This window comes from Callithrix jacchus, chromosome 4 (assembly GCF_049354715.1).
Source record: "Callithrix jacchus isolate 240 chromosome 4, calJac240_pri, whole genome shotgun sequence".
Taxonomy (NCBI): Eukaryota; Metazoa; Chordata; class Mammalia; order Primates; family Cebidae; genus Callithrix; species Callithrix jacchus.
In genome coordinates this window covers 130,587,751-130,607,325 of record NC_133505.1, presented here as the reverse complement: position 1 = coordinate 130,607,325, position 19,575 = coordinate 130,587,751, and the positions used below count along the sequence as shown (strand labels likewise).

Below are 19,575 nucleotides of genomic sequence, written 5' to 3'. Positions count from 1 at the left end.
TCAATTTCTTTATTTTCTTGCATTTCTGTAGATTTACATAATTATACATATTTGCAATCAAAACATATTAGACATTGTTTTTTTGTAGTTACTATATGAGGTCTAAGCAGTCTATCAGAAAGTCAGTTTTTCTCAAAGAAAATGTTAGAAATAGACTCTCCCAAGTATTTCTAAACAAGTGGTTAGAAAAAAGGGTAACAAATTATCAAAAGAAGACAGACAAGTGGCCAGTAATCATGAAAAAATGCTCAACATCACTAATCTTCTGAGAAATATAAATTAAAACCACAATGAGATACCATCTCACAGCAATCAGAATGTCTATTATTAAAAAGTCAAAAAGTAACATGTTGGCGAGGATGTGAAGGGAGCACTTTTACACTGTTGGTGGGAATGAAAATTACTTCCTCACCTTTGGAAAATACTATGGAGACTCAAACAACTAAAAATAGAACTATCATTAGACCCAGCAATCTTACTATTGGGTATCTACTCAAAGGAAAAGAAGTTGTTCTATCAAAAAGACACCTGCATTTATAAGCGTATTGCAGCACTATTCTCAATAGCAAAGACATGAAATCAACCTAGGTGCCCATTAATGGTAGACTGAATTTTTAAAATGTGGTTCATGTATACCATAGAATACTGCAAAGTCATAAGAAATGAACCCATGTCCTTTGTAGCAACATGGATGGACCCAGAAGTCATTATCCTAAGTGAATTATCACTGAAGCAGATAATCAAATACCACATGTTCTCGTTTATAAGGGGGAGCTAAACAATGGGTACACATGGAAACAACAGAAGTAGAGGACTCCAGAAGAGGGAAACAGGGAGATGGGCAAGAGCTGAAAAACTATGGATACCTACTAGGTACTATGTTTACTGTTTGGGTGATGAGTTCAGTAGAAGCCTAAGCCCCAGCATTACACAGTATACCCTTGTAACAAACATGCATATGTACCACCTGAATCTAAAATAAAAATAAAGACAAAAGAAAACCAGGTGACACAAATAAATGTGAATGTGGCTAACATAAACCCCCAAAACAGCTGAAAAGTTCATCACTATATGATACAGGTTCAGCAATATCATTTTAAAAATGAATAAAGTACACATGCTGTTATCAGAGCACAAATTTCAAACTTTAATTGTGAAAATGTATTTTCCTTTTGGATTGTAAGGATACTCCACACCTACAGAAAATATTTTTATTACTACTAAGCCAACTGAGAGGTATATGTAATTAAACTAGAAAATATGTTCCTCTCCACTAATGTTACTATTAGAAATTCCAGATCAGCAATTAGAAAATCAAAAGTAGCAATATTAAGCCCATTTTATAAGAAGACCATGCATTCAGTTGCATTATTCCTGTTTCCCTGACAACCTGCCAGCATTCATGACCCAACCAAATTCCCAACCGTGTTGCAGAACAGGCTTTTAATAATGCAAAGGCCTTTCTTTCTTTAGTGGTAGGATGCTCGCTTAGTGAGAATGAAATCGTCCATCAACAATCTGGTCATCAATTTTCCTTTCAATATCCCAAATGTGATTTAACTTTTGTCAAAAAATTCTCACATTATTTTGTTCTGAATGCTACTTGGAAATTACATTTATAACTGTGAGATATAATTGATGTCCAAGGGCTCTAAATAAACAGTCACTTAAAACACAATAATTAGTTTTCTTCCCTCTACTTGTATACCATTAATTATTTTAAATCATATCTTTTAAGTGCTATAATTAGTAAAAAGAGGGCAAAATCATCTTTTACTGAGATATTTTTCTAACTGATATTTAAAAACTGGTTTTTACATAATCATCCAAGTTATTTTAAGGCATTAATGGAATGTATTTAACTCTACATAATAGAACACTAATCTTCATTCTTTAACAAGTCCCTGAGAACCACACAATGTTACTCCTGTACATTTGTAAGAGGTGAGTTCATTGTGTGATTTTTTTAACTTTTTATATTGTAAATCGTTTGCCTCTCTTTTCTCTATATTTTTGTTAAAAGAAAGAGAAATCTACTTGGTTTCCTCTGGCTCAGCATTTTATATTAAAAAGTGTCTATCCTACCAGTAATAGACAAAGTGGTTCAGTTTACTAAAACATGTAGTCTGGGTGTTGTTAATCAATGGCACTTCATTGATTTTTTTCTACAGAACAAAATCACACATAAAATATTACATATAAAAACAGGACACTGGGCTGGGGTGCGGTGGCTCACACCTGCAATCCTAGTACTTTGGGAGGCCAAGGCGGGTGGATCATGAGGTCAGGAGATCGAGACAATCCTGGCCAACATGGTGAAACCCTGTCACTATTAAAAAAAGGTTTAGCTGGACATGGTGGCATGTGCCTGTAGTCCCAGCTACTCAGGAGGCTGAGGAAGGAGAATCTCTTGAACTCAAGAAGTAGAGGTTGCAGTGAGCCAAGATTACTTACACCATTGCACTCCTGCCTGGTGACACAGCAACACTCTGTCTCAAAAAAAAAAAAATTTAAAAAAAAAGGACACACTAGGCAAACAAATATTACTGGAGAGGAAATATTGATATACTATTCCTATGTGGCCTTCACTGGTTTGCAATTGTGGCAATACAATGAAGAAATAGATCAATACATATATCTATTTCAGAAAATAAAAATCTTGCTTTTGGATTTTTATGTTTTTAATTGGAAAAAAAATTAAGTAATGTTTTAAATGTGATTCCTTATTCCATTAAAATGGCAATCCCGATCATTTTCATATTGCTTTGTAGTCCCCATCTGTGAATTTAAGAGTAGTTTTCTTCTTAGGCTCTTAGTGAATATTCCAATATGAATGTGTTATCTATTTGTCTACTTAACCTTTATCAAATAATAGTAAAAATGACAACAAAAACTAACTGAAAGGTTCATAGAAAGATAGTACTTACACTGCATTAAGTTCTAAAACTTCAGAGGCAACATAACTATTTTTGTAAAGTAGTTTAAGAATATGGGTTCAGCACTTTATTTAAAGACAGATGAGTGAAGATCAGAGCGGAATGGTTACTGCTGGCCACATCTTGTTACACTGAAGTGTAACACATCAAAATAATAAAATTAGTCATCTAGCATACTAAGTATTTGACATTGTATGCATGCCCCATCAGTCTTTACTTTAAAAAAAAAAAAAAAAAAAACTCCACTAACATCATCCCTATATACATGTCAACTTCAACTTTTCATTTTTCCTTTCTTCCTGAAAATGACTTAACTGCTGCTTTTCATGCCAGTCCTCTGAAAGCTCTGTCTCCACACACACCAGAGAACCTAGTTAGTTCCTCTTGAAAAGTGAGAATCTACAGCACAAGACTAAATGAGTCATTAAAAATCGAAAAAGAGAACAGGTGGCTCATCTCCATCTTGGGTACTTGTAGTGTTGAACTCCAGTCTACTTCCATTTAACAAAGATTTACCAGGCACCGAATTCATTCCAGACACTAACTTAGGCTCTTAGGATACAGAAATACATAAGAATATGTTTGTGCTTTCCAGGAGTATCCTATGTGATTGTGAAGTCATCTGTAAAGCTAGTGTTGACAGTTATCATAGAGTTACCTCTTAACTGACATCCCATCATAAGGGATACCAGAGTCTAAAGTAAGCACATTTGGCACATAGAGAAAAATCTGTCTGTTAATACTTGAAATCATCCATGGAAATCCAATATATAGCATCTCATACATCATCACTGTCCTGATGACTTTGCATTCAACATTGTGAGATCCACTGTGTAAGACTAAAGGAAGAATCAAAAGCACAGTTTTGTGGAAGTAACTGGATAGCCAACTTTTCTGTTAACAATTACTAGACTATTAAGTGAATATGGAGGCAATGGAACATCTTAACGCAGTGGTTCGCAACCATTTTGGTACCAGGGATGAGTTTCTGGGAAAACAATTTTTTCACGGACCAGTGGGGTGCAGGGATGGTTTCAGGATGATTCAAGCACATTACCTTCATTCATTCATTCATTCAATCATTCATTCATTCATTCATTTTGAGACGGAGTTTCGCTCTTGTTACCCAGGCTGGAGTGCAATGGCACGATCTCGGCTCACCGCAACCTCCGTCTCCTGGGTTCAGGCAGTTCTCCTGCCTCAGCCTTCTGAGTAGCTGGGATTACAGGCACGTGCCACCATGCCCAGCTAATTTTTTGTATTTTTAGTAGAGACGGGGTTTCACCATGTTGATCAGGATGATCTCGATCTCTTGACCTTGTGATCCACCCGCCTCGGTCTCCCAAAGCGCTGGGATTACAGGCGTGAGCCACCGCGCCCGGCCACGTTACATTTATTGTGCACTTTATTTCTATTGTTATTATGTTGTAATATATAATTTAAAAATTATAACTCACCATAATGTAGAATCAGTGGGAGCCCTGAGCATGTTTTCTTACAACTAGAGGGTCCCAACTGGGGGTGATTGGGAGACAGGGACAGATCATTAGGCAATCAATTCTTTATTTTTAGTAGAGACTAAAAATAGGTTTTGCCATGTTGGCCAGGCTGGTCTTGAATGCCTGACTTCAAGTGATCTACCCAACTCAGCATCTAAAAGTGCTGGGATTACAGGTGTGAGCCACCACACCCAGCCTGGCATTAGATTTTTTTTTAATTTTTTTAAATTGTACTTTAGATTCTGGGGTACAAGCGCAGATCATGCAGGATTGCTGCATAGGTACACATATGGCAATGTGGTTTGCTGCCTCCATCCCTCTGTCACCTAATCTGGCATTTCTCCCCATGTTATCACTCCATGTCCTCCCCAACTCCCCACTGTCACTCCTTTCGCCCCCACCAACAGATCCCAGTGTGTGATGCTTCCCTCCCTGTGTCCATTTGTTCTCATTGTTCAACACCCACCTATGAGTGAAAACATGCGGTGCTTGATTTTCTGTTCTGTGTCAGGTTGCTGAGAATGATGGTTTACAGATTCGTCCATGTTCCTGCAAAGGACAGGAACTCAACATTTTTTTAGGGGTGCATAGTATTCAACGGTATATATGTGCCACATTTTCCATGTCATCTATTGTCAATGGGCATTTGGGTTGGTTCTAGGTCTTTGCCATTGTAAACAGTACTGCTATGAACATACATGTGCATGTGTCTTTATAAAAGAATGATTTATAATCCTTTGGGTATATACCCAGTAATGGGGTTGCTGGGCCAAATGGAATTTCTATTTCTAGGTCCTTGAGGAAGCACCACACTGTATTCCACAATGGTGGAACTAGTTTACACTCCCACCAACACTGTAAAGTGTTGCTATTTCTCTGCATCCTCCCCAGCATCCATTGTCTACATTTTTTAATGATTGCCATTCTAAATGGGCTGAGGTGGTATCTCAATGTGGTTGTGATTTGCATTACTCTAATAATCAGTGATGATGAGCATTTTTTCATATGTTTGTTGGCCTCATATATGTCTTCTTTTAAAAAGTGTATGTTCATATCCTTCACTCACTTTTGGATGTGTTTGTTTTTTTCTTGTAAATCTGTTTTAGATCTTTGTAGATCAGGATATTAGACCTTTGTCAGATGGGTATATTGCAAAAATTATTTCCCATTCTGTTGGTTGCTGGTTCACTCTAATGATTGTTTCTTTTGCTGTACAGAAGCTCTGGAGTTTAATTAGGTCCCATTTGCCTATTTTGGCTTGTGTTGTCAATGTTTTTGGTGTTTGAGTCATGAAATCCTTGCCTATGCTCATGTCCTCAATGGTTTTGCCTAGGTTTTCTTCTAGGGTTTTTATGGTTTTAGGTCTTATGTTTAAGTCTTTCAGCCATCTGGAGTTAATGTTAGCATAAGGAGTCAGGAAGGGGTCTAGTTTCTGCTTTCTGCACACTGCTAGTGAGGTTTCCCAACACCATTTATTAAACAGGAAATCCTTTCCCCATTGCTGGTTTTTATCAGGTTTGTCAAAGATTAGATGCTTGTAGATGTGTGGCATTGCCTCCGAGCCCTCTGTTCTGTCCCATTGGTCTATATCTCTGTTTTGGTACCAGTACCATGCTGTTTTGATTGTAGCTTTGTAGTACAGTTTGAAATCTGGTAGCATGATGCCTCCCGCTTTGTTCCTTTTGCTTAGGATTGTCTTGGCTATGAGGGCTCTCTTTTGGTTCCATGTGAAGTTTAAGGTGTTTTTTTCCAGTTCTGTGAAGAAGGTCATTTGTAGCTTGATGGGGATGGCATTGAACCTATAAATTACTTTGGGCAGTAGGGCCACTTTCATGATATTTATTCTTCCTAATCATGAGCATGGAATGTTTCTCCATCTGTTTGTGTCCTCTCTTATTTCCTTGAGCAGCAGTTTGTAGCTCTCCTTGAAGAGGTCCTTTACATTCTTTGTTAGTTGTATTCCTAGGTATTTTATTCTCTTTGTAGCAATTGTGAATGGCAGTTCGTTCTTGATTTGGCTCTCTTTAAGTCTGTCATTGGTGTATAGGAATGCTTGTGACTTTTGCACATTGATTTTGTATCCCGAGACTTTGCTGAAGTTGCTTATCAGTTTCAGGAGTTTTGGGGCTGAAACGATGGGGTCTTCTAAATATACAATCATGTCATCTGCAAATAGAGACAATTTGACTTCCTCCTTTCCTAATTGAATACCCTTTATTTCTTTTTCTTGCCTGATTGCTCTAGCTAGAACTTCCAGTACTATATTGAATAGGAGTGGTGAGAGAGGGCATCCTTGTCTAGTGCCAGATTTCAAAGGGAATGCTTGCAGATTTTGCCCATTCAGTATTATATTGGTTGTAGGTTTGTCATAAATGACTTTTATTATTTTGAGATATGTTCTTTCAATATCTAGTTTATTGAGACTTTTTAGCATAAAGGGCTATTGAATTTTGTCAAAGGCCTTCTCTGCATCTTTTGAAATAATCATGTGGTTTTGTCTTTGTTTCTGTTTATTTGGTGGATTACATTTATAGACTTGCATATGTTGAACCAGCCTTGCATCCTCAGGATAAGGCCTACTTGACCGTTATGGATAAGCTTTTTGATGTGCTGTTGCAAATGGTTTGCCAGTATTTTATTGAAGATTTTTGAGTCAATGTTGATCATGGATATTGGCCTGAAGTTTTCTTTTTTAGTTGAGTCTCTGCCAGGTTTGGTATCAGAATGATGCTGGTCTCATAAAATGATGTGAGAAGGATTCCCTCTTTTGTATTGTTTGGAATCGTTTCAGAAGGAATGGTACCAGCTCCTCTTTGTACATCTGGTAGAATTCAGCTGTGAACCTGTCTGGACCTGCACTTTTTTTGGTTGGTAGGCTATTAATTGCTGCCTCAACTTCAGCCCTTGTTATTGGTCTGTTCAAGGTTTCAACTTCTTTCTGGTTTAGGCTTGGGAGGGTGCAAGTGTCCAGGAATGTATCCATTTCTTCCAGGTTTACTGGTTTATGTGCAGAGAGTTGTTTATAGTAATCTCTGATGGTAGTTTGTATTTCTGTGGAATCTGTGGTGATATCCCCTTTATCGTTTACTCCATCTATGGGATTCTTCTCCCTTTTCTTTTTAATTAATCTGGCTAGTGATCTATTTTGTTGATCTTTTCAAAAAACCAGCTCCTGGATTTATTGATTTTTTGAAGGGTTTTTTTGTGTCTCTATCTCCTTCAGTTCTGCTCTTATCTTAGGTATTTCTTGTCTTCTACTTGCTTTTGAGTTTTTTGGTTTTTTTTTGACCTTGATCCTCTAGCTCTTTCAATTTTGACAATAGGGTGTCGATTTTAGATCTTTCCTCACTTCTCTGGTGGACATTTATTGCTATAAATTTCCCTCTGGACACTGCTTTAAATGTGTCCCAGAGATTCTGGTATGTTGTGTCTTTGTTCTCATTGGTTTCAGAGAACATCTTTATTTCTGCCTTATTTCATTTTTTATCCAGTCAACATTCAGGAGTAGGTTGTTCAATTTCCATTAAGTTGTGTGGTTCTGAGTTAGTTTCTTAATTCTGAGTTCCAATTTGATTGCACTGTGGTCTAAGAGACTGTTATTATTTCCATTCTTTTGCATTTGCTGAGGAGTAATTTATTTCCAATTATGGGGTCAATTTTAGGGTAGGTGCAATGCAGTTCTGAGAAGAATGTATACTCTGTGGATTTGGGGTGGAGAGTTCTGTAGATGTCTATTAGGTTTGCTTGGTCCACATCTGAGTTCAAGTCCTGGATATCCTTGTTAATTTTCCATTTCGTTGATATGTCTAATATTGACAGTAGAGTATTAAAGTTTCCCACTATTATTGTTTGGGAGTCTAAGTCTCTTTGTGGGTCCTTAAAAACTTGCTTTATGTACCTGGGTGCTCCTGTATTAGGTGTGTATATATTTAGGATCGTTAGCTCTTCTTGATGCATTGATCCTTTTACCATTATGTAAGGCCCTTCTTTGTCTCTTTTGATCTTTGTTGGTTTAAATCCATTTTATCAGAGACTGGGATTGCAACTCCTGCTTTTTTTTTTTTTTTTTTTTACTTTCCTTTTGCTTGATAAATCTTCCTCAATCCCTTTATTTTGAATGTGTGTGTGTCATTGCACATGAGATGGGTTTCCTGAGTACAGGACACTGATGGGTCTTAACTTTTTATCCAGTTTGCCAGTCTGTGTCTTTTGATTGGGACATTTAGCTCATTTCCATTTAAGGTTAATATTGTTATATGTGCATTTGATCCTGCCATTTTGATGCTAGCTGGATGTTTTGCCCATTAGTTGACACATTTTCTTCATTGTGTCGATGGTCTTTACCATTTGGCACATTTTTGGAGCGGCTGGTACTGGTTGTTCCTTTCCTTCTTTGGTGCTTCTTTCAGGGGCTTTCGTAAGGTAGGCCTGGTGGTGACGAAATCTCTCAGCAATTGCTTGTTCATAAAGGATTTTATTTCTCCTTCACTTATGAAGCTTAGTTTGGCTGGATATTAAATTCTAGGTTGAAAGTTCTTTTCTCTAAGGGCATTGAATATTGGCCCCCACTCTATTCTGGCTTGCAGGGTTTCCGCAGAGAGATAGGCTGTGAATCTGATGGGCTTCACTTTGTAGGGAACCCGAACTATCTCTCTGGCTGCCCTTAGCATTTTTTTCTTCATTTCAACACTGGTGAATCTGATGATTATGTGCCTTGGGGTAGCTCTCCTTAAGGAATATCTTTGTGGTATTCTGTGTATTTCCTGGATTTGAATGGTGGCCTGCCTTGCTAGGTTGGAAAAGTTTTCTTGGATAGTATCCTGAAGAGTGTTTTCCAGCTTGGATTCATTCTCTCCATCACATTCAGGTACACCTGTCAAATGTAGATTATGTCTTTTCACATAGTCCCATATTTCTTGGAGGCTTTGTTCATTTCTTTTCACTCTTTTTTCTCTATTCTTGCTTCTCATTTTATTTCATTGAGTTGATCTTCAATCTCTGATATCCTTTCTTCTCCTTGTTGATTTGGCTATTAAAACTTATGTATGCTTCACAAAGTTCTTGTGCTGTGTTTTTCAGCTCCATCAAGTCATTTATATTCTTCTCTAAGCTGTTTATTCTAGTTAGCATCTCATCTAACCTTTTTTCTAGGTTCTTCTAGCTCTGAGAAGTTTGTTATTACCCACCTTCTGAAGCTCGTTTCTGTCAATTCATCCAATTCATTCTCCATCCATCTTCCATCTCTAGCTGGTGAGGAGCTGTGATCCCTTGGAGGAGGAGAGGCATTCTGGTTTTTAGTGTTTTTATACTTTTTGCACTGGTTTCTTCCCATCTTAGTGGCTTTATCTACCTGTGGTCTTTGTAGTTGGTGACTTTGAAATGGGGTCTTTAAGTGGACATCCTTTTTGTTGATGTTGAAACTGTTTCTGTTTCTTAGTTTTCCTTCTAACAGTCGAGCCCCTCTGCTGCAGGAGTGCTGGAGGTCCACTCCAGACCCTGCTTGCCTGGGGATCACCCATGGGAGATGCAGTACAGTAAGGATTGCTGCCAGTTTCTTCTTCTGTTATCTTCATCCCAGAAGAGTAGCCACCAGATGTTGGCCTGAGCTCTTTTTTATGAGGTGTCTCTTTGGGTATGCAAGGGTCAGGGAGCTGCTCAAGGAGACAGTCTGTCCCTTACAGGAGCTCAAGTGCTGTGCTGGCAGCTCTACTGTTCCGTGCAGAGCTGCTGGGCAGGTACCTTTAGGTCTGCTGCAGCAGAATGCATAACCACTTCTTTTCCCAGTTGCTCTGACCTAGGAAGTTTGGCTTTATTTATAAGTTCCTGATGTGCTGCGGCCTTTATTCAGAGATCCCCTGCCCCACACAGATTAGTCTAGTCACAGTCTGACAGCAGAGGTGTTGCTGAGCTGCTGCAGGCTCTGCCCAGCTACTGTGTGAACTGCCTCGGTATTGGCAGACTGCCTTGGTAGTGGCTGATGCCCTTCCCCCGACTGAGCTGGACCATCCTGGGTCCAGCTGCACTTGCTGCAAAACTCTCAATCCAGAGCACTTCAGATTGCTTGTTTTGTGGGGGTGATACCTGCCAAGTCAGATCAGCTGGCTCCCTGTCTCAGACCCCTCCCTTTCAGTTGAATGGGTGGCTCTGTCTCCCAGGCATTCCAGGTGCCAGTTGAAACAGCCACCCAGATTTGCATGAGTTCCTGTGTGCCAACCCACAGAACTAGCCATGCTGAAAACACATGGTGCTTTTCGGCTCTGGAATCTCCTGGTGTGTGGGCCATGAAAACTTGTTTGCAAATGTGGTCAGCACTCACCCTCTGCATTGTTCTTGCTGGGAACTGAACTCCATAGCTGTTCCTATTCAGTCATCTTGGATCCTCTGGCATTAGATTCTTATGAGGAGCACACAAACTAGATTTCTCACATGCACAGTTCACAACAGAATTCTCACTCCTATGAGAATCTAATGCTGTCACTGATTTGAAAGAAGGCAGAGTTTAGACATTAATGCAAGCAATGGGGAGCAGCTGTAAATACAGATGAAGCCTCACTGGCTCTCCCAACACTCACCTCCTGCTGCTTCTACCTGGTTCCTAACAGGAGGCCACAAACTGGTACTAATCTGTAGCCCAGGGGTTGAGGATCCCTGTCTTAAAGAATCCCGGCTTGTCTGCACATTAATTCTGTTTTAATACTAAAACTCACTTCTCTAAACTAAACCAATGGTGATTTTGTTTTTGTTAGGCCTGTAAGTAATAAACTTGAAGGCTGGCACACAGTAGGTACCAATAAATGTTTGCTGAATTTTATCAAATTAACAATTTTGGAAAGTATAGAGAAGAACCAGGCTATGTGCTTCCTTATCTTTTCAAATGGTGTCAATTACTGTGGTCCTACTTAATAGCCAGCATGCTTATGTTCTCCAACATTAAATGCAATTGATCAACTTGCATTTCATTCCTCATTGAGAGGGAGATTCTAAAATTAGCAAATGGCCGGGCAGGGTGGCTCAAGCCTGTAATCCCAGCACTTTGGGGGGCCAAGGCGGGTGGATCACGAGGTCAAGAGATCGAGACCATCCTGGTCAACACGGTGAAACCCCGTCTCTACTAAAAATACATAAACTTAGCTGGGCATGGTGGCACGTGCCTGTAATCCCAGCTACTCAGGAGGCTGAGGCAGGAGAATTGCCTGAATCCAGGAGGCAGAGGTTGCGGTGAGCCGAGATTGGACCATTGCACTCCAGCCTGGGTAAGAAGAGCGAAACTCCATCTCAAAAAAATAAATAAAATAAAATAAAATTAGCAACTTAAGTTAAATGTAAATATGATGCAACCCATTGCATGAAAAATAAAATTGCTATTGGCATTCAGAGAATAGGGTTTAAAGCTAGATGAAACCTCTGAGAAGGTTATATAGAGTGGATAAAGTATATAGAGAGCATTCTAAATTATGCATAAAAGTTAGACCAGCAAAGGAAAAATGAAATGGTATCCTAGGTAGCACTAAGGGTGAAGACATAAAGTCAGGAATGCCGTGTTTTGTGCAAAGAGCAACATATCTTCCAGTATCATTATAGTCTAAACGATACAGTTAGGATGATTTGGATCATGGAGGGCTATTTATTTTATGCTAGGAAGACTTGTCTTTATTGTGTAAGTACTACAGAGGAATTCACACATTTTGATTAAGTGAATGGTATGGTTGGATGTTTATTCAAAATACATTTAGTTTTCTTAACTGAAGTCCAAAGAATGGATATAAGGCTGGTAGAATGAGATAGTAGGAGATTAGCTAAAAAATTATAAGCTTTGAGTTAGAGTAGTGGTGACAAGAAATAGAGAGGGAGAAAATAATTAAGAACTATTTGGAGTTAATTTGGAATTTGATAGTTGATTCATTAGATGTGAAAGAGGTATGTCAAAGAGTGATGGATAATGCCTGTGTCCAGCAAACTAAGCATGATTGGCTGATGATTATCATCACTGTAGGAAGCAGATTACAGGATGTGTAAATGATACATGTGAGTTTCCGGTGGATTACTCAGAAGATATGGTCACTAGATATTTTGATATACAAGACTAAATAAACATCAGAGAACAGGCTAAGGCAGGGGATATAGACTTGACTGTCTTCAAACAAAGAGTGATAATTAAACTCCTGAGAGTAACATAGATTGACAAAGCACATCCCAAGGAAAACAACTGCTAAGGAGTAGGCAGTTCATGAGTTGTCAGAAGACAGAAACAGAAGAGAAAGTAGGAGCAAGCTCAGGGAAGAAAAAGATTTGAGGCAGAAACACAGTGGCTACAAGATCTGTACAACTTGGGCTTCTCAGCAGAGCTTCAATGGAGCAGTAGACACATACTAGACCACAATGTGTTGAATAGTAAAAGTGAAGGGTGGAAGGAGCCATCTAGCGCAGATACTCTTTCAAAGAGCTTAGTTAAGGAAAGGAGAAACCAAGGAGCGATAACCAAAGTGCAAAATGAGGTCAGGATTTGATTTTAAGATGATAATGTGGCCATATTGAAAAATGATATCCAAGAAGTTTGTGCTAACACTGATTGATCATTAGTGGCTGTCTGAACGCAAGGTCAAGAACAACTGTGATGCCTGTATAGTTCAGTGGGAAAAAGAAAGCAATGATTGATGGTAAGTGTCTTTTAAAAGCAGGAGAGGGGAATAGTGTCACGAATGCCCCAGATTTGCCATTCCTTTACAGGCTTACTTCAAATAGCTAGGATTATTCACAGATGAGATGCATATTTAGCACAATAGCTAGAACATATTATAGTTTACTGATGATAAAAGGAAAGGAGTATTGAAAAACAAGGTAATTCTCAGAAAGAGTTACTGGGAATAATCAACTGAGATACTATGGAAATCAACATCCCTGAAATTCACTAATTTGGTTAAGAGAATGTTAGCAAAACATGGGTATGAATACTGTAGAAGAGAAAAATACATTTTCCTTACGCATTGCAAGGGTCATAGCTGAGACTCCTGAAACAAAAGACAGATCAGTAAAAGCATGACAAATTCATGTAATGAAAGTTTTACATAACACAGGAACCTTCAAAATAAAGACCCAAAGACCTCAAAACTCTACTTCTTTCATGCTAAGTCTGATGAAATAACTGGATAGTTTTAGAGAAACATGATTAGACAATAAGGGGTGGAATCTAACGGTAATAAACAGTAGGAAACTTCAGCAAGGCCTGTTTGTTCAAATTATTTCCTTGTCTCAGTACAATAATCCTTCCAACCCAGGTGCAGAGCAGGACCTCTCAGGAATGAAGGTGTTATACTCACTTTTAGGCAAGATAGGTCAGAGAATTCTTTTATGAACTTGCTTCAGAAGAGAAAGGCAGGAGCAGATCAGAGTAACTTGCTCTGTACTTTTCTCAGCTGTCAAGGGGCCATATTCTAGGGCATCATGTTCTGGATCCCCACAATTCCAAGGTGTTGTCTTCTTACTGCTTTTTATTTACAGTGAACAATGTGACTTCTTCACACACCAAGCTAATTAACTTATCCATCACCTCACATACTTATGTCTATCATGGTAAGAACACTTAAATCTACTTTAAGCAAATTTCAAGTATATAATACATTATCATTAACTGTGGTCATCATGATACACCATAGATATTATCCAGAACTTACTCAACCTAGCTGGAACTTTATTCCCTTTGACCAGTTAACAACATACTTGAAGGAAGGGCCATGAGAGAAAGAATATAGTTCTACTCCTTTAGGACATTCATTCTTCCTTTCCATTCATTGCTTCTCATCTAGGCTTCACTGTCAGAACACTGGGAGGTGTTCTTTGTGCTGTTGTGATATCAACATTCCTCTAGAGCTCTGTGTATATTGTTTCGGGAAAAGAACAGAACCACATGTATCATGAATCCCATCTCTGGATGCATGTCTCAGACTATCAATACACAGTATTTGTGAGTTGAGTACTAGAAGAAATAACGACTACCTCAAAACCTTAACTTTACAAACAAAGTTGCTCGCTTCGGCAGCACATATACTAAAATTGGAATGATACAGAGAAGATTAGCATGGCCCCTGCGCAAGGATGACACGCAAATTCGTGAAGAGTTCCATATTAAAAAAAAAAAAAAAAAGAAAAAGAAAAAAAAATCTTTACAAACAAAGAATAGATATGGACAGGTATGTATTAGTGACTTAAGTACAATAACCCTACCCAATAATTGGCCTTGGAATAGCCAATCTAAGAAAACAGAATTTCCCTGTACTCTAGATTTCCTACATACACACATAATTCTGAGGCATCTTATCCTTAGCATGGACTATTTCTAAAATGCATGTATATTAGTAATGAATTATCTAAAACATACTTTCATAATTTTATTAGGAAAAGCACTCTGTTAAAGTGGCTAAGTTGTAACTTTTCTCATTTTTGTGACTATTGTCTGATAATCATGGATATTAATAATCTGATAATCTTACGATCTGTTTTATCTAAAACTGATCATTTCAGTATAAAAAATGAGCCTAATAAACAAATATACATTATTTCCTATATATCCTTGCATGTACTAAATATTCATTTTAATTTCCTTCTTTATTTTTTTAAAGAACATATTCTCCAACATGGAAGGGCTTGTTTTGACTGTGTAACTTAGCAGTGGAAAAGGCCCACCTCCAGCAGGTGCGTGGTTCTAAAATTCACTTTATGCATTCTAATTCATTACAAATCCTTTTCTAAAGGCCAATAAATAATGTTAAAATATAATGATATGGATGTAAGAAATATTATATCCAGCAAACATTCTGAGGGCTAACCTGATAGGTATGACTTAATATACATATTAAATTATGTGTTTATCATTTCCTCAATCAGGGAAATATAATCTACTGTCTAAACCAAAAGATTAATTAATGCTAAAAATAATCAGCAAACTTGAAATATTTCTTCTTTCTTATACATACCAAAAGTGATCTGGATAAGTGCAGATCGTATTTTTTTTTTTTTTTTTTTTTTTTTTTGAGACGGAGTTTTGCTCTTGTTACCCAGGCTGTAGTGCAATGGCACGATCTCGGCACACCGCAACCTCCGCCTCCTGGATTTAAGCAATTCTCCTGCCTCAGCTTCCTGAGTAGCTGGGATTACAGGCACGCACCACCATGTCCAGCTAATTTTTTGTATCTTTAGTAGAGATGGGGTTTCACCACCTTGACCAGGATGGTCTCGATCTCCTGACCTCGTGATCCACCCGCCTTGGCCTCCCAAAGTGCAGGGATTACAGGCTTGAGCCACCGCGCCCGGCCAGATCGTAGTTTCTTAATTGACAAACCATCTTTCCCATTTTATTTAACCAGTTGTACCCCATTTCTACTTTTTGTTATCTGAAAGATATTTTAATTATTTAACAATTCTTAAGGCTGCTTTGTTCTATCACATCCCTAAACATAAATCTCAGATGGTTTTTCTGTATCAGTTCTTTCTTTTCTTTACCCCATCTAATACACACTAGTAGAGGCTGCTTCTAAGCTCTAGAGGCCATATTTGTTAATTTTCTTGGTAATGCCAATCCCCAAATCCCTCAACTATTTGGCTTCACATCCTGTAGCTTTTCAAGTACAAAACTGTAAAATGAATATGTAAGTATCTTTCTTGAAAAACTCAGTGCTTGGCAAAATAAATAAAATACAGATGTATATTAGCAAAGGTAATGAGAAAAATCAATGTAAAGTTAATCTGTCCTGCAATAATAAAAAATCATTTAAAAGCTCATACATTTAAAATATATTATTACTGATAATCTGACATTTCTTTTTTTTTTTTTTTTTTTGAGATGGAGTCTCACTGTGTTGCCCAGGCTGGAGTGCAGTGGCACGATCTAAACTCATTGCAACCTCCTCCTCCCAGGTTCAAGGGATTCTCTTGCCTCAATCTCCTGAGTAGCTGGGACTACAGGCACACGCCACCATGCTCAGCTAATTTTTGTGTTTTTTAAATAGAGACAGGGTTTCACCACATTGGCCAACCTGGTCTCAAACTCTTACCTTGTGATCCGCCTGTCTCAGCTTCCGAAAGTGCTGGGATTACAGGTGTGAGCCACCGCGCCCAGTCTTATATTTCTTAAATAATATAACTAAGATGTTTATAAACATCAATGAGTTAACATTGTAGAGGCATATATGTTGACATAAAAATGAACAAAGGTAGGCTTTCAAAAAAGTTTTAAGGAGGATTTAGTATTTGAAAGATGGAAGGGAATTACACGATTAAAGGCTAAGAAACGAAAAAGCTTCAAAAAATGACAGAGAATAGGGAGTATGAAAACAAAGTGGGAGAATTGTGAATTGAAGGAGTATTAAGAAAAGTGAGCCAGTGAAGAGAGGAAGGAAATCAAGGAATCAGAATAACATTTTACATATGTGTAGACACATGAATATGTGCTCGAATATTATATATAATGCTGTGTGTGTGTGTGTGTAAAATCTCAGATGTTTTTTCTGTATCAATCCTTTCCTTATCCCATCTGGTACACTAGTAGTAGAGGTTGCTTGTAATCGCTACTGAAAAAAATACGTACTTTTTAGATACACACACATATATATATATAAGTATACGTATGTCTATAATCTTTAACTGAAAAATTTAGAACTTTGAGAGACGTGGGCTATGCTGGTGCTCCCACATACTGCCAGGCTGCATAGTCCAGTATAGCTGAAACAAATGTAATAATAAATGTGACTGTGTTTATTTTTCTTGCAAACTCGCCTGCCCCACAAACTTTCCCATTGCTCCCAGGAATTCATGCAAGGCAGTCATATTCTGAAGCCTGTGGGAGGGCAAAGGAAAGAAAGGATGGGCAAATTAGCTATAATTGGATCTTATTAACTTAGTCATTTAAATTGCTAATCTGTTTCCAAGTAGGTTGATTTGTAAATAACTCATCCTGAGCTGACTGAATTTGGCTTTTCTAACCCTTGGTTGTAAATGGAAGAGAACTGAATAAGTTATTGTTTATTTCCCTTTTATTACATTTTAAAATAAATGGTTAAAATTGTGGGGATACATTAGAATTAGAACTAAATTTTATATCCACCTAGGCAAAGAGTGTGATTACCAAATGCCTACATTTTACATGGGTTCAATTAACTTTCAAATAAATCTCATGCAAAGGGGAGGGATGGAATTTTTTTAACAAATTGCCCCAAAGGCCCATATCTGTACAGATATAGATATATAGACATATAGTGATGAGGAAGAGAGATTTATAAGCCTTTAGGCAAAAATTTTAAATTGCATTTTCATTTAAAAATGTATCTTTATATGTTTCAAGAAACATATAAAATGTAGATAAAAAAATATGAAAGTTGCCTTCTGAGTCACTTTTAGAAAGAAAAATTTCCCATCATTGGAGAAGACAGTATTCACAGTAACATATTAAAATATGAATAGGTAATACAATAAACATATTACCCAAATTGAAAGAACTTAATATAGGTAATAATTATTACTAGTCTTTAAGTCTGGAGAGGAGAAATTAAATACTCTCAATTTATTAATTCATATACTAGTTAATGTAAGATAAATGGCTTTATGTTGGTTTGTAACCCTCTTTCAAAAGACTAAAGTGTCCTTACATAAAAAACAAAAATATATACCGTTTTACACACACATACACATGCTAAATGTTGTTGTTGTTGTTGTGTGTGTGCCTACTAATCAAACTTTTAAAATGTGTACTTGTTTAGTCATAATATAGTGTATCCCTATATTGAAAAATCCCATGGCCTATAATTTCACTGTTATCTGAGTTAGATTATTCAATTTAAAAAGCACAGTTAAAGGCATGGCGTGGTGGCTCACACCTGTAAACCCAACACTTAGAGAAGCCAAGGTGGGTAAATCACCTGAAGTGAGGAGTTTGAGACCAGCCTGGCCAACATGGTGAAACCCTGTCTCTACTGAAAAATACAGAAATTAGCCGGATATGGTGGCAGGTGACTGTTACTTGGGAGGCAGAGGCAAGAGAATCGCTTGAACTCAGGGGGCAGCGATTGCAGTGAGCCAACATCAGGCTGCTGCAATACAGCCTGGGAGACAGAGTGAGACTTTGTCTCAAAAAAAAAAGAAAAGAATTAGATTAGAAAGGCAAAGATTGTTCTTTCACTCAATTTTACTTACAGTACACAGTATTCAGTAAATATTTGTGAGAGTAAATGAATGAGGAGTGATGGTTATATATTCCATAGCATTGTTTCCCTCTCTCTTTAAAAAAAATGTCCTACCAGCCTGGGTGTGGTGACTCATGCCTGTAATCCCAGTACTTTGAGAGGTCGAGAAAGTTGGATCACCTGAGGTCAGGAGTTCGAGACTAGCCTGGCCAACATGGTGAAATCCCATCTCTACTAAAAATACAAAAATTAGCCAGGTATGGTGGCCCAGGCGTGTAATCTGGCTGCTGGAGAGACTGAGGCAGGAGAATCACTTGAACCTGGGAGGCAGAGGTTACAGTGAGCCAAGATCATGCCATTGCACTCCAGCCTGGGCAACAAGAGTGAAAATCTTGTCTCAAAAAAATAAAAAAAATTTTTTTTTAAAGTCCTCCCACACATAAATAATAAATAGCAGCTGTGAAAAACTATTTCTATTTCTTCAGTTACAACCAATAAATGTTGCAACTTTTATGTTTCCTTTAAGTTTTCTGAGAGGGGCCTTTTTATTAATCTTTTCTTCAATTTTGTATTGTGTTCTAATGATATAAATAATTTATAAACAGTTTACAAAAACCGAAATTCACTGCCTCAGTTTCATTATATCAAGTATCTCAGTTTCCTTAACAGATACAGTGGAATTCAGAACTGTTAAACTTATTAGATATAAATTTTCAAATTTCATAGTTTTTAAAAATATTTCAGCATCAAACACAATATGCTTTTTGTGATGTAGTCTACTTTAAATCTTTAATTCTATACTGGGTATAATAAACTCTTCCCTGAAATGTGTAGAAGCTGGACAGAAAACTCAGATTTTATGCTACTTCTGTAATCTAAAAATATGCTAAAGGGACAAACACAGAAGTTAGAACACCAAGCAGTATTGTCCCTGATCTTCATTTTAGGATAAACTGTACAAGAAGAAAT

At 37.6% G+C, this 19,575-nt stretch overlaps 1 protein-coding gene and 1 non-coding gene across 20 annotated transcripts in view; one reads left to right on the top strand and one right to left on the bottom strand.

Annotated features, from left to right (window-relative positions):
* NKAIN2 (sodium/potassium transporting ATPase interacting 2) overlaps window positions 1-19,575 on the bottom strand; it is a 1,060,472-nt gene that overhangs the window by 822,220 nt on the left and 218,677 nt on the right. The window lies entirely within an intron of this gene.
* On the top strand, window positions 14,456-14,562 carry LOC118153236 (U6 spliceosomal RNA). Its single transcript, XR_004742493.2, has one exon. It is a non-coding gene; the product is annotated as a U6 spliceosomal RNA (small nuclear RNA).